This window comes from Brienomyrus brachyistius, chromosome 2, assembly GCF_023856365.1.
Source record: "Brienomyrus brachyistius isolate T26 chromosome 2, BBRACH_0.4, whole genome shotgun sequence".
Taxonomy (NCBI): domain Eukaryota; kingdom Metazoa; phylum Chordata; class Actinopteri; order Osteoglossiformes; family Mormyridae; genus Brienomyrus; species Brienomyrus brachyistius.
Window position 1 is genome coordinate 39833138 of NC_064534.1, and position 11319 is coordinate 39844456.

At 44.2% G+C, this 11319-nt stretch overlaps 8 non-coding genes and 1 pseudogene across 8 annotated transcripts; all 9 read left to right on the forward strand.

Moving 5' to 3' along the window:
* Positions 1-959: 959 nt before the first annotated feature.
* Positions 960-1078, forward strand: LOC125731287 (5S ribosomal RNA). Its single transcript, XR_007391573.1, has one exon. It is a non-coding gene; the product is annotated as a 5S ribosomal RNA (ribosomal RNA).
* A 1074-nt stretch (positions 1079-2152) lies between these two features.
* On the forward strand, positions 2153-2271 carry LOC125731600 (5S ribosomal RNA; annotated as a pseudogene).
* A 1074-nt stretch (positions 2272-3345) lies between these two features.
* LOC125731288 (5S ribosomal RNA) lies at positions 3346-3464 on the forward strand. Its single transcript, XR_007391574.1, has one exon. It is a non-coding gene; the product is annotated as a 5S ribosomal RNA (ribosomal RNA).
* A 1075-nt stretch (positions 3465-4539) lies between these two features.
* Positions 4540-4658, forward strand: LOC125736265 (5S ribosomal RNA). The gene has a single exon (XR_007395548.1). It is a non-coding gene; the product is annotated as a 5S ribosomal RNA (ribosomal RNA).
* Positions 4659-5732: 1074 nt separating this feature from the next.
* LOC125735402 (5S ribosomal RNA) lies at positions 5733-5851 on the forward strand. The gene has a single exon (XR_007394698.1). It is a non-coding gene; the product is annotated as a 5S ribosomal RNA (ribosomal RNA).
* A 1078-nt stretch (positions 5852-6929) lies between these two features.
* On the forward strand, positions 6930-7048 carry LOC125734246 (5S ribosomal RNA). Its single transcript, XR_007393566.1, has one exon. It is a non-coding gene; the product is annotated as a 5S ribosomal RNA (ribosomal RNA).
* Positions 7049-8126: 1078 nt separating this feature from the next.
* Positions 8127-8245, forward strand: LOC125736052 (5S ribosomal RNA). The gene has a single exon (XR_007395335.1). It is a non-coding gene; the product is annotated as a 5S ribosomal RNA (ribosomal RNA).
* A 1083-nt stretch (positions 8246-9328) lies between these two features.
* On the forward strand, positions 9329-9447 carry LOC125734687 (5S ribosomal RNA). Its single transcript, XR_007393990.1, has one exon. It is a non-coding gene; the product is annotated as a 5S ribosomal RNA (ribosomal RNA).
* Positions 9448-10527: 1080 nt separating this feature from the next.
* On the forward strand, positions 10528-10646 carry LOC125735629 (5S ribosomal RNA). Its single transcript, XR_007394923.1, has one exon. It is a non-coding gene; the product is annotated as a 5S ribosomal RNA (ribosomal RNA).
* Positions 10647-11319: the final 673 nt, after the last annotated feature.

Below are 11319 nucleotides of genomic sequence, written 5' to 3' on the forward strand. Positions count from 1 at the left end.
ATTCATAAAGGCAGCTTTTACACACGTTTTACTCTAAATACTGCCTGGTAATTCTAGGTGCTGTAAGCTGTTCGTGCCTTTATTCCACCAGGGCGCGATCTTCTCACAAACTTGAAGACTGTCACTCCCCATTCACGTTTTACAACTTATTGTTAATGATAAAGAGACAGCTTTTTACACACAGTTTTAAACATAGTACTGATATTATTCCTCCGCTTTGTTTTCTATGCAAAAACCACTTCGCCACAGAAGACTCGATATTATTGGCATAGCAAGTTCTGCTCTTCTCCTTTCAAAACTTGCTAAAAGCTGTATTTAAAAGAACAGATTGGCCGGGGTAATTCACACCCTTCAATGCCAGCTTAATGTTTAGGTTAGTGGGAATCACAGAGGAATTAGGGATGGAAACTTCTTTGCTGGTGGTAGAAGCGGTCTGGTGAATTTTTAGAGAGAAGAGGCCGTCGATGTTTGAATGTAGAAAATTGTTCTGGCTGTAGCCTGCAGTATCGACTTGTTGGTGTGTGTAGCTCCCAGTGTTCTGACAGCGCGACGTTTTGGGGAAGCATGTGATTCAGCAGCTACCAGTGGGCTTCGTGCGGCGGAGATTTTGTGGCTGTTAGCGGAGTTGATAACAGAGGGTCGTTAAGAGAAGCCTGCATGCAGTAGGCAAAGGAGTAATGTTTGCCGGCGGGGGACGTGCGGCGATTAACTTGTGCGGTAGTGAAAAGGAGTTAAAAAGAAGGAAGTGTGCGGATGCGGAAAGAATGGAATAATTGTGGTAGGCTGCCGGCTGAGTAGTTTGGTGAATGTTTGGTGTGGGTCCGGCGTTGCCGATTGGATGGTGGGGCTGCAGTGTGAGTCAGATAAAAAAAAAAAAAAACATTAGTAGGATCCAATGGGACCAACTGGCATGTATAGAGGCGTGTAATGCAAAAGGGCTGTTTTTGGTAGCATCTCTCGCTTATGGCCATGCCCGCCTGAACACGCCTGATCTCATCTGATCTCGGAAGCCAATCAGGGTAGGGTCTGGTTAGTACTTGGATGGGAGACCTCCTGGGAATACCAGGTGCTGTAAGCTTTTCTCACTTTTACTTTATACAGGGGGCGCTCCACTTCACGATTAATTTAAATCTAGCACTCCCCTTCCATTTTACTATTTTATATATATATTTTTTTTCTCTCTTTCATAAAGCCAGCTTATAGAAACCGTTTTACTCTAAATACTTCCTGGTAATTCTAGGTGCTGTAAGCTGTTCGTGCCTTTATTCCACCAGGGCGCGATCTTCTCACAAACTTGAAGACTGTCACTCTCCATTCACGTTTTACAACTTATTGTTAATGATAAAGAGACAGCTTTTTACACACAGTTTTAAACAAAGTACTGATATTATTCCTCTTCAACTGACCGTTTTGTTTTCTATGCAAAAACCACTTCGCCACAGAAGACTCGATATTATTGGCATAGGAAGTTCTGCTCTTCTCCTTTCAAAACTTACTAAAAGCTGTATTTAAAAGAACAGATTGGCCGGGGTAATTCACACCCTTCAATGCCAGCTTAATGTTTAGGTTAGTGGGAATCACAGAGGAATTAGGGATGGAAACTTCTTTGCTGGTGGTAGAAGCGGTCTGGTGAATTTTTAGAGAGAAGAGGCCGTCGATGTTTGAATGTAGAAAATTGTTCTGGCTGTAGCCTGCAGTATGGACTTGTTGGTGTGTGTAGCTCCCAGTGTTCTGACAGCACGACGTTTTGGGGAAGCATGTGATTCAGCAGCTACCAGTGGGCTTCGTGCGGCGGAGATTTTGTGGCTGTTAGCGGAGTTGATAACAGAGGGTCGTTAAGAGAAGCCTGCATGCAGTAGGCAAAGGAGTAATGTTTGCCGGCGGGGGACGTGCGGCGATTAACTTGTGCGGTAGTGAAAAGGAGTTAAAAAGAAGGAAGTGTGCGGATGCGGAAAGAATGGAATAATTGTGGTAGGCTGCCGGCTGAGTAGTTTGGTGAATGTTTGGTGTGGGTCCGGCGTTGCCGATTGGATGGTGGGGCTGCAGTGTGAGTCAGATAAAAAAAAAAAAAAACATTAGTAGGATCCAATGGGACCAACTGGCATGTATAGAGGCGTGTAATGCAAAAGGGCTGTTTTTGGTAGCATCTCTCGCTTATGGCCATGCCCGCCTGAACATGCCTGATCTCATCTGATCTCGGAAGCCAATCAGGGTAGGGTCTGGTTAGTACTTGGATGGGAGACCTCCTGGGAATACCAGGTGCTGTAAGCTTTTCTCACTTTTACTTTATACAGGGGGCGCTCCACTTCACGATTAATTTAAATCTAGCACTCCCCTTCCATTTTACTATTTTATATATATATTTTTTTTCTCTCTTTCATAAAGCCAGCTTATAGAAACCGTTTTACTCTAAATACTTCCTGGTAATTCTAGGTGCTGTAAGCTGTTCGTGCCTTTATTCCACCAGGGCGCGATCTTCTCACAAACTTGAAGACTGTCACTCTCCATTCACGTTTTACAACTTATTGTTAATGATAAAGAGACAGCTTTTTACACACAGTTTTAAACAAAGTACTGATATTATTCCTCTTCAACTGACCGTTTTGTTTTCTATGCAAAAACCACTTCGCCACAGAAGACTCGATATTATTGGCATAGCAAGTTCTGCTCTTCTCCTTTCAAAACTTACTAAAAGCTGTATTTAAAAGAACAGATTGGCCGGGGTAATTCACACCCTTCAATGCCAGCTTAATGTTTAGGTTAGTGGGAATCACAGAGGAATTAGGGATGGAAACTTCTTTGCTGGTGGTAGAAGCGGTCTGGTGAATTTTTAGAGAGAAGAGGCCGTCGATGTTTGAATGTAGAAAATTGTTCTGGCTGTAGCCTGCAGTATGGACTTGTTGGTGTGTGTAGCTCCCAGTGTTCTGACAGCACGACGTTTTGGGGAAGCATGTGATTCAGCAGCTACCAGTGGGCTTCGTGCGGCGGAGATTTTGTGGCTGTTAGCGGAGTTGATAACAGAGGGTCGTTAAGAGAAGCCTGCATGCAGTAGGCAAAGGAGTAATGTTTGCCGGCGGGGGACGTGCGGCGATTAACTTGTGCGGTAGTGAAAAGGAGTTAAAAAGAAGGAAGTGTGCGGATGCGGAAAGAATGGAATAATTGTGGTAGGCTGCCGGCTGAGTAGTTTGGTGAATGTTTGGTGTGGGTCCGGCGTTGCCGATTGGATGGTGGGGCTGCAGTGTGAGTCAGATAAAAAAAAAAAAAAACATTAGTAGGATCCAATGGGACCAACTGGCATGTATAGAGGCGTGTAATGCAAAAGGGCTGTTTTTAGTAGCATCTCTCGCTTATGGCCATGCCCGCCTGAACACGCCTGATCTCATCTGATCTCGGAAGCCAATCAGGGTAGGGTCTGGTTAGTACTTGGATGGGAGACCTCCTGGGAATACCAGGTGCTGTAAGCTTTTCTCACTTTTACTTTATACAGGGGGCGCTCCACTTCATAATTAATTTAAATCTAGCACTCCCCTTCCATTTTACTATTTTATATATATATTTTTTTTCTCTCTTTCATAAAGCCAGCTTATAGAAACCGTTTTACTCTAAATACTTCCTGGTAATTCTAGGTGCTGTAAGCTGTTCGTGCCTTTATTCCACCAGGGCGCGATCTTCTCACAAACTTGAAGACTGTCACTCCCCATTCACGTTTTACAACTTATTGTTAATGATAAAGAGACAGCTTTTTACACACAGTTTTAAACAAAGTACTGATATTATTCCTCTTCAACTGACCGCTTTGTTTTCTATGCAAAAACCACTTCGCCACAGAAGACTCGATATTATTGGCATAGCAAGTTCTGCTCTTCTCCTTTCAAAACTTACTAAAAGCTGTATTTAAAAGAACAGATTGGCCGGGGTAATTCACACCCTTCAATGCCACCTTAATGTTTAGGTTAGTGGGAATCACAGAGGAATTAGGGATGGAAACTTCTTTGCTGGTGGTAGAAGCGGTCTGGTGAATTTTTAGAGAGAAGAGGCCGTCGATGTTTGAATGTAGAAAATTGTTCTGGCTGCAGCCTGCAGTATGGACTTGTTGGTGTGTGTAGCTCCCAGTGTTCTGACAGCGCGATGTTTTGGGGAAGCATCTGATTCAGCAGCTACCAGTGGGCTTCGTGCGGCGGAGATTTTGTGGCTGTTAGCGGAGTTCATAACAGAGGGTCGTTAATAGAAGCCTGCATGCAGTAGGCAAAGGAGTAATGTTTGCCGGAGGGGGACATGCGGCGATTAACCTGTGCGGTAGTGAAAAGGACTTAAAGAGAAGGAAGTGTGTGGATGCGGAAAGAATGGAATAATTGTGGTAGGCTGCCAGCTGAGTAGTTTGGTGAATGTTTGGTGTGGGTCCAGCACTGCCGATTGGATGGTGAGGCTGCAGTGTGAGTCAGATAAAAAAAAAAAATAACCAGGAGTAGGATACAATGGGACTAACTGGCATGTATAGAGGCGTGTAACACAAAAGGGCTGTTTTTGTTAGCAGCTCTTGCTTACGGCCATACCACCCTAAACACGCCCGATCTCGTCTGATCTCGGAAGCTAAGCAAGGTAGGGTCTGGTTAGTACTTGGATGGGAGGCCACCTGGGAATACCAGGTGCTGTAAGCTTTTCTCACTTTTACTTTATACAGGGGGCGCTCCACTTCACGATTAATTTAAATCTATCACTCCCCTTCCATTTTACTATTTTATATATTTCTTTTTTCTCTCATTCATAAAGGCAGCTTTTACACACCGTTTTACTCTAAATACTGCCTGGTAATTCTAGCTGCTGTAAGCTGTTCGTGCCTTTATTCCACCAGGGCGCAATATTCTCACAAACTTGAAGACTGTCACTCCCCATTCACGTTTTACAACTTATTGTTAATGATAAAGAGACAGCTTTTTACACACAGTTTTAAACAAAGTACTGATATTATTCCTCTTCAACTGACCGCTTTGTTTTCTATGCAAAAACCACTTCACCACAGAAGACTCGATATTATTGGCATAGCAAGTTCTGCTCTTCTCCTTTCAAAACTTGCTAAAAGCTGTATTTAAAAGAACAGATTGGCCGGGGTAATTCACACCCTTCAATGCCAGCTTAATGTTTAGGTTAGTGGGAATCACAGAGGAATTAGGGATGGAAACTTCTTTGCTGGTGGTAGAAGCGGTCTGGTGAATTTTTAGAGAGAAGAGGCCGTCGATGTTTGGATGTAGAAAATTGTTCTGGCTGCAGCCTGCAGTATGGACTTGTTGGTGTGTGTAGCTCCCAGTGTTCTGACAGCGCGACGTTTTGGGGAAGCATGTGATTCAGCAGCTACCAGTGGGCTTCGTGCGGTGGAGATTTTGTGGCTGTTAGCGGAGTTGATAACAGAGGGTCGTTAAGAGAAGCCTGCATGCAGTAGGCAAAGGAGTAATGTTTGCCGGCGGGGGACGTGCGGCGATTAACCTGTGCGGTAGTGAAAAGGAGTTAAAAAGAAGGAAGTGTGCGGATGCAGAAAGAATGGAATAATTGTGGTAGGCTGCCGGCTGAGTAGTTTGGTGAATGTTTGGTGTGGGTCCGGCGCTGCCGATTGGATGGTGGGGCTGCAGTGTGAGTCAGATAAAAAAAAAAAAAAAACCAGGAGTAGGATCCAATGGGACTAACTGGCATGTATAGACGCGTGTAATGCAAAAGGGCTGTTTTTGGTAGCATCTCTCGCTTACGGCCATACCACCCTGAACACGCCCGATCTCGTCTGATCTCGGAAGCCAAGCAGGGTAGCGTCTGGTTAGTACTTGGATGGGAGACCTCCTGGGAATACCAGGTGCTGTAAGCCTTTCTCACTTTTACTTTATACAGGGGGCGCTCCACTTCACCATTAATTTAAATCTATCACTCCCCTTCCATTTTACTATTTTATATATATATTTTTATTTTCTCTCTTTCATAAAGGCAGCTTTTACACACCGTTTTACTCTAAATACTGCCTGGTAATTCTAGGTGCTGTAAGCTCTTCGTGCCTTTATTCCACCAGGGCGCGATCTTCTCACAAACTTGAAGACTGTCACTCCCCATTCACGTTTTACAACTTATTGTTAATGATAAAGAGACAGCTTTTTACACACAGTTTTAAACAAAGTACTGATATTATTCCTCTTCAACTGACCGCTTTGTTTTCTATGCAAAAACCACTTCGCCACAGAAGACTCGATATTATTGGCATAGCAAGTTCTGCTCTTCTCCTTTCAAAACTTGCTAAAAGCTGTATTTAAAAGAACAGATTGGCCGGGGTAATTCACACCCTTCAATGCCAGCTTAATGTTTAGGTTAGTGGGAATCACAGAGGAATTAGGGATGGAAACTTCTTTGCTGGTGGTAGAAGCGGTCTGGTGAATTTTTAGAGAGAAGAGGCCGTCGATGTTTGAATGTAGAAAATTGTTCTGGCTGCAGCCTGCAGTATGGACTTGTTGGTGTGTGTAGCTCCCAGTGTTCTGACAGCGCAACGTTTTGGGGAAGAATGTGATTCAGCAGCTACCAGTGGGCTTCGTGCGGCGGAGATTTTGTGGCTGTTAGCGGAGTTGATAACAGAGGGTCGTTAAGAGAAGCCTGCATGCAGTAGGCAAAAGAGTAATGTTTGCTGGCGGGGGACGTGCGGCGATTAACCTGTGCGGTAGTGAAAAGGAGTTAAAGAGAAGGAAGTGTGCGGATGCGGAAAGAATGGAATAATTGTGGTAGGCTGCCGGCTGAGTAGTTTGGTGAATGTTTGGTGTGGGTCCGGCGTTGCCGATTGGATGGTGGGGCTGCAGTGTGAGTCAGATAAAAAAAAAAAAAAAACCAGGAGCAGGATCCAATGGGACCAACTGGCATGTATAGAGGCGTGTAATGCAAAAGGGCTGTTTTTGGTAGCATCTCTCGCTTATGGCCATACCACCCTGAACACGCCCGATCTCGTCTGATCTCGGAAGCTAAGCAGGGTAGGGTCTGATTAGTACTTGGATGGGAGACCACCTTGGAATACCAGGTGCTGTAAGCTTTTCTCACTTTTACTTTATACAGGGGGCGCTCCACTTCACGATTAATTTAAATCTATCACTCCCCTTCCATTTTACTATTTTATATATATATTTTTATTTTCTCTCTTTCATAAAGGCAGCTTTTACACACCGTTTTACTCTAAATACTGCCTGGTAATTCTAGGTGCTGTAAGCTCTTCGTGCCTTTATTCCACCAGGGCGCGATCTTCTCACAAACTTGAAGACTGTCACTCCCCATTCACGTTTTACAACTTATTGTTAATGATAAAGAGACAGCTTTTTACACACAGTTTTAAACAAAGTACTGATATTATTCCTCTTCAACTGACCGCTTTGTTTTCTATGCAAAAACCACTTCGCCACAGAAGACTCGATATTATTGGCATAGCAAGTTCTGCTCTTCTCCTTTCAAAACTTGCTAAAAGCTGTATTTAAAAGAGCAGGTTGGCCGGGGTAATTCACACCCTTCAATGCCAGATTAATGTTTAGGTTAGTGGGAATCACAGAGGAATTAGGGATGGAAACTTCTTTGCTGGTGGTAGAAGCGGTCTGGTGAATTTTTAGAGAGAAGAGGCCGTCGATGTTTGAATGTAGAAAATTGTTCTGGCTGCAGCCTGCAGTATGGACTTGTTGGTGTGTGTAGCTCCCAGTGTTCTGACAGCGCGACGTTTTGGGGAAGCATGTGATTCAGCAGCTACCAGTGGGCTTCGTGCGGCGGAGATTTTGTGGCTGTTAGCGGAGTTGATAACAGAGGGTCGTTAAGAGAAGCCTGCATGCAGTAGGCAAAGGAGTAATGTTTGCCGGCGGGGGACGTGCGGCGATTAACCTGTGCGGTAGTGAAAAGGAGTTAAAAAGAAGGAAGTGTGCGGATGCGGAAAGAATGGAATAATTGTGGTAGGCTGCCGGCTGAGTAGTTTGGTGAATGTTTGGTGTGGGTCCGGCGTTGCCGATTGGATGGTGGGGCTGCAGTGTGAGTCAGATAAAAAAAAAAAAAAAACCAGGAGTAGGATCCAATGGGACTAACTGGCATGTATAGACGCGTGTAATGCAAAAGGGCTGTTTTTGATAGCATCTCTCGCTTACAGCCATACCACCCTGAACACGCCCGATCTTGTCTGATCTCGGAAGCTAAGCAGGGTAGGGTCTGGTTAGTACTTGGATGGGAGACCACCTGGGAATACCTGGTTCTGTAAGCTTTTCTCACTTTTACTTTATACAGGGGGCGCTCCACTTCACGATTAATTTAAATCTATCACTCCCCTTCCATTTTACTATTTTATATATATATATATATATATTTTTCTCTCATTCATAAAGGCAGCTTTTAGAAACCGTTTTACTCTAAATACTTCCTGGTAATTCTAGGTGCTGTAAGCTGTTCGTGCCTTTATTCCACCAGGGCGCGATCTTCTCACAAACTTGAAGACTGTCACTCCCCATTCACGTTTTACAACTTATTGTTAATGATAAAGAGACAGCTTTTTACACACAGTTTTAAACAAAGTACTGATATTATTCCTCTTCAACTGACCGCTTTGTTTTCTATGCAAAAACCACTTCGCCACAGAAGACTCGATATTATTGGCATAGCAAGTTCTGCTCTTCTCCTTTCAAAACTTGCTAAAAGCTGTATTTAAAAGAACAGATTGGCCGGGGTAATTCACACCCTTCAATGCCAGCTTAATGTTTAGGTTAGTGGGAATCACAGAGGAATTAGGGATGGAAACTTCTTTGCTGGTGGTAGAAGCGGTCTGGTGAATTTTTAGAGAGAAGAGGCCGTCGATGTTTGAATGTAGAAAATTGTTCTGGCTGCAGCCTGCAGTATGGACTTGTTGGTGTGTGTAGCTCCCAGTGTTCTGACAGCGCGACGTTTTGGGGAAGCATGTGATTCAGCAGCTACCAGTGGGCTTCGTGCGGCGGAGATTTTGTGGCTGTTAGCGGAGTTGATAACAGAGGGTCGTTAAGAGAAGCCTGCATGCAGTAGGCAAAGGAGTAATGTTTGCCGGCGGGGCACATGCGGCGATAAACCTGTGCGGTAGTGAAAAGGAGTTAAAAAGAAGGAAGTGTGCGGATGCGGAAAGAATGGAATAATTGTGGTAGGCTGCCGGCTGAGTAGTTTGGTGAATGTTTGGTGTGGGTCCGGCGCTGCCGATTGGATGGTGGGGCTGCAGTGTGAGTCAGATAAAAAAAAAAAAAAAACCAGGAGTAGGATCCAATGGGACTAACTGGCATGTATAGACGCGTGTAATGCAAAAGGGCTGTTTTTGGTAGCATCTCTCGCTTACGGCCATACCACCCTGAACACGCCCGATCTCGTCTGATCTCGGAAGCCAAGCAGCGTAGGGTCTGGTTAGTACTTGGATGGGAGACCTCCTGGGAATACCAGGTGCTGTAAGCCTTTCTCACTTTTACTTTATACAGGGGGCGCTCCACTTCACGATTAATTTAAATCTATCACTCCCCTTCCATTTTACTATTTTATATATATATTTTTTTTTTTTCTCTCATTCATAAAGGCAGCTTTTAGAAACCGTTTTACTCTAAATACTTCCTGGTAATTCTAGGTGCTGTAAGCTGTTCGTGCCTTTATTCCACCAGGGCGCGATCTTCTCACAAACTTGAAGACTGTCACTCCCCATTCACGTTTTACAACTTATTGTTAATGATAAAGAGACAGCTTTTTACACACAGTTTTAAACAAAGTACTGATATTATTCCTCTTCAACTGACCGCTTTGTTTTCTATGCAAAAACCACTTCGCCACAGAAGACTCGATATTATTGGCATAGCAAGTTCTGCTCTTCTCCTTTCAAAACTTGCTAAAATCTGTATTTAAAAGAACAGATTGGCCGGGGTAATTCACACCCTTCAATGCCAGCTTAATGTTTAGGTTAGTGGGAATCACAGAGGAATTAGGGATGGAAACTTCTTTGCTGGTGGTAGAAGCGGTCTGGTGAATTTTTAGAGAGAAGAGGCCGTCGATGTTTGAATGTAGAAAATTGATCTGGCTGCAGCCTGCAGTATGGACTTGTTGGTGTGTGTAGCTCCCAGTGTTCTGACAGCGCGACGTTTTGGGGAAGCATGTGATTCAGCAGCTACCAGTGGGCTTCGTGCGGCGGAGATTTTGTGGCTGTTAGCGGAGTTGATAACAGAGGGTCGTTAAGAGAAGCCTACATGCAGTAGGCAAAGGAGTAATGTTTGCCGGTGGGGGACGTGCGGCGATTAACCTGTGCGGTAGTGAAAAGGAGTTAAAAAGAAGGAAGTGTGCGGATGCGGAAAGAATGGAATAATTGTGGTAGGCTGCCGGCTGAGTAGTTTGGTGAATGTTTGGTGTGGGTCCGGCGCTGCCGATTGGATGGTGGGGCTGCAGTGTGAGTCAGATAAAAAAAAAAAAAAAACCAGGAGTAGGATCCAATGGGACTAACTGGCATGTATAGACGCGTGTAATGCAAAAGGGCTGTTTTTGGTAGCATCTCTCGCTTACGGCCATACCACCCTGAACACGCCCGATCTCGTCTGATCTCGGAAGCCAAGCAGCGTAGGGTCTGGTTAGTACTTGGATGGGAGACCTCCTGGGAATACCAGGTGCTGTAAGTCTTTCTCACTTTTACTTTATACAGGGGGCGCTCCACTTCACGATTAATTTAAATCTATCACTCCCCTTCCATTTTACTATTTTATATATATATATATTTTTTTTCTCTCATTCATAAAGGCAGCTTTTAGAAACCGTTTTACTCTAAATACTTCCTGGTAATTCTAGGTGCTGTAAGCTGTTCGTGCCTTTATTCCACCAGGGCGCGATCTTCTCACAAACTTGAAGACTGTCACTCCCCATTCACGTTTTACAACTTATTGTTAATGATAAAGAGACAGCTTTTTACACACAGTTTTAAACAAAGTACTGATATTATTCCTCTTCAACTGACCGCTTTGTTTTCTATGCAAAAACCACTTCGCCACAGAAGACTCGATATTATTGGCATAGCAAGTTCTGCTCTTCTCCTTTCAAAACTTGCTAAAATCTGTATTTAAAAGAACAGATTGGCCGGGGTAATTCACACCCTTCAATGCCAGCTTAATGTTTAGGTTAGTGGGAATCACAGAGGAATTAGGGATGGAAACTTCTTTGCTGGTGGTAAAAGCGGTCTGGTGAATTTTTAGAGAGAAGAGGCCGTCGATGTTTGAATGTAGAAAATTGATCTGGCTGCAGCCTGCAGTATGGACTTGTTGGTGTGTGTAGCTCCCAGTGTTCTGACAGCGCGACGTT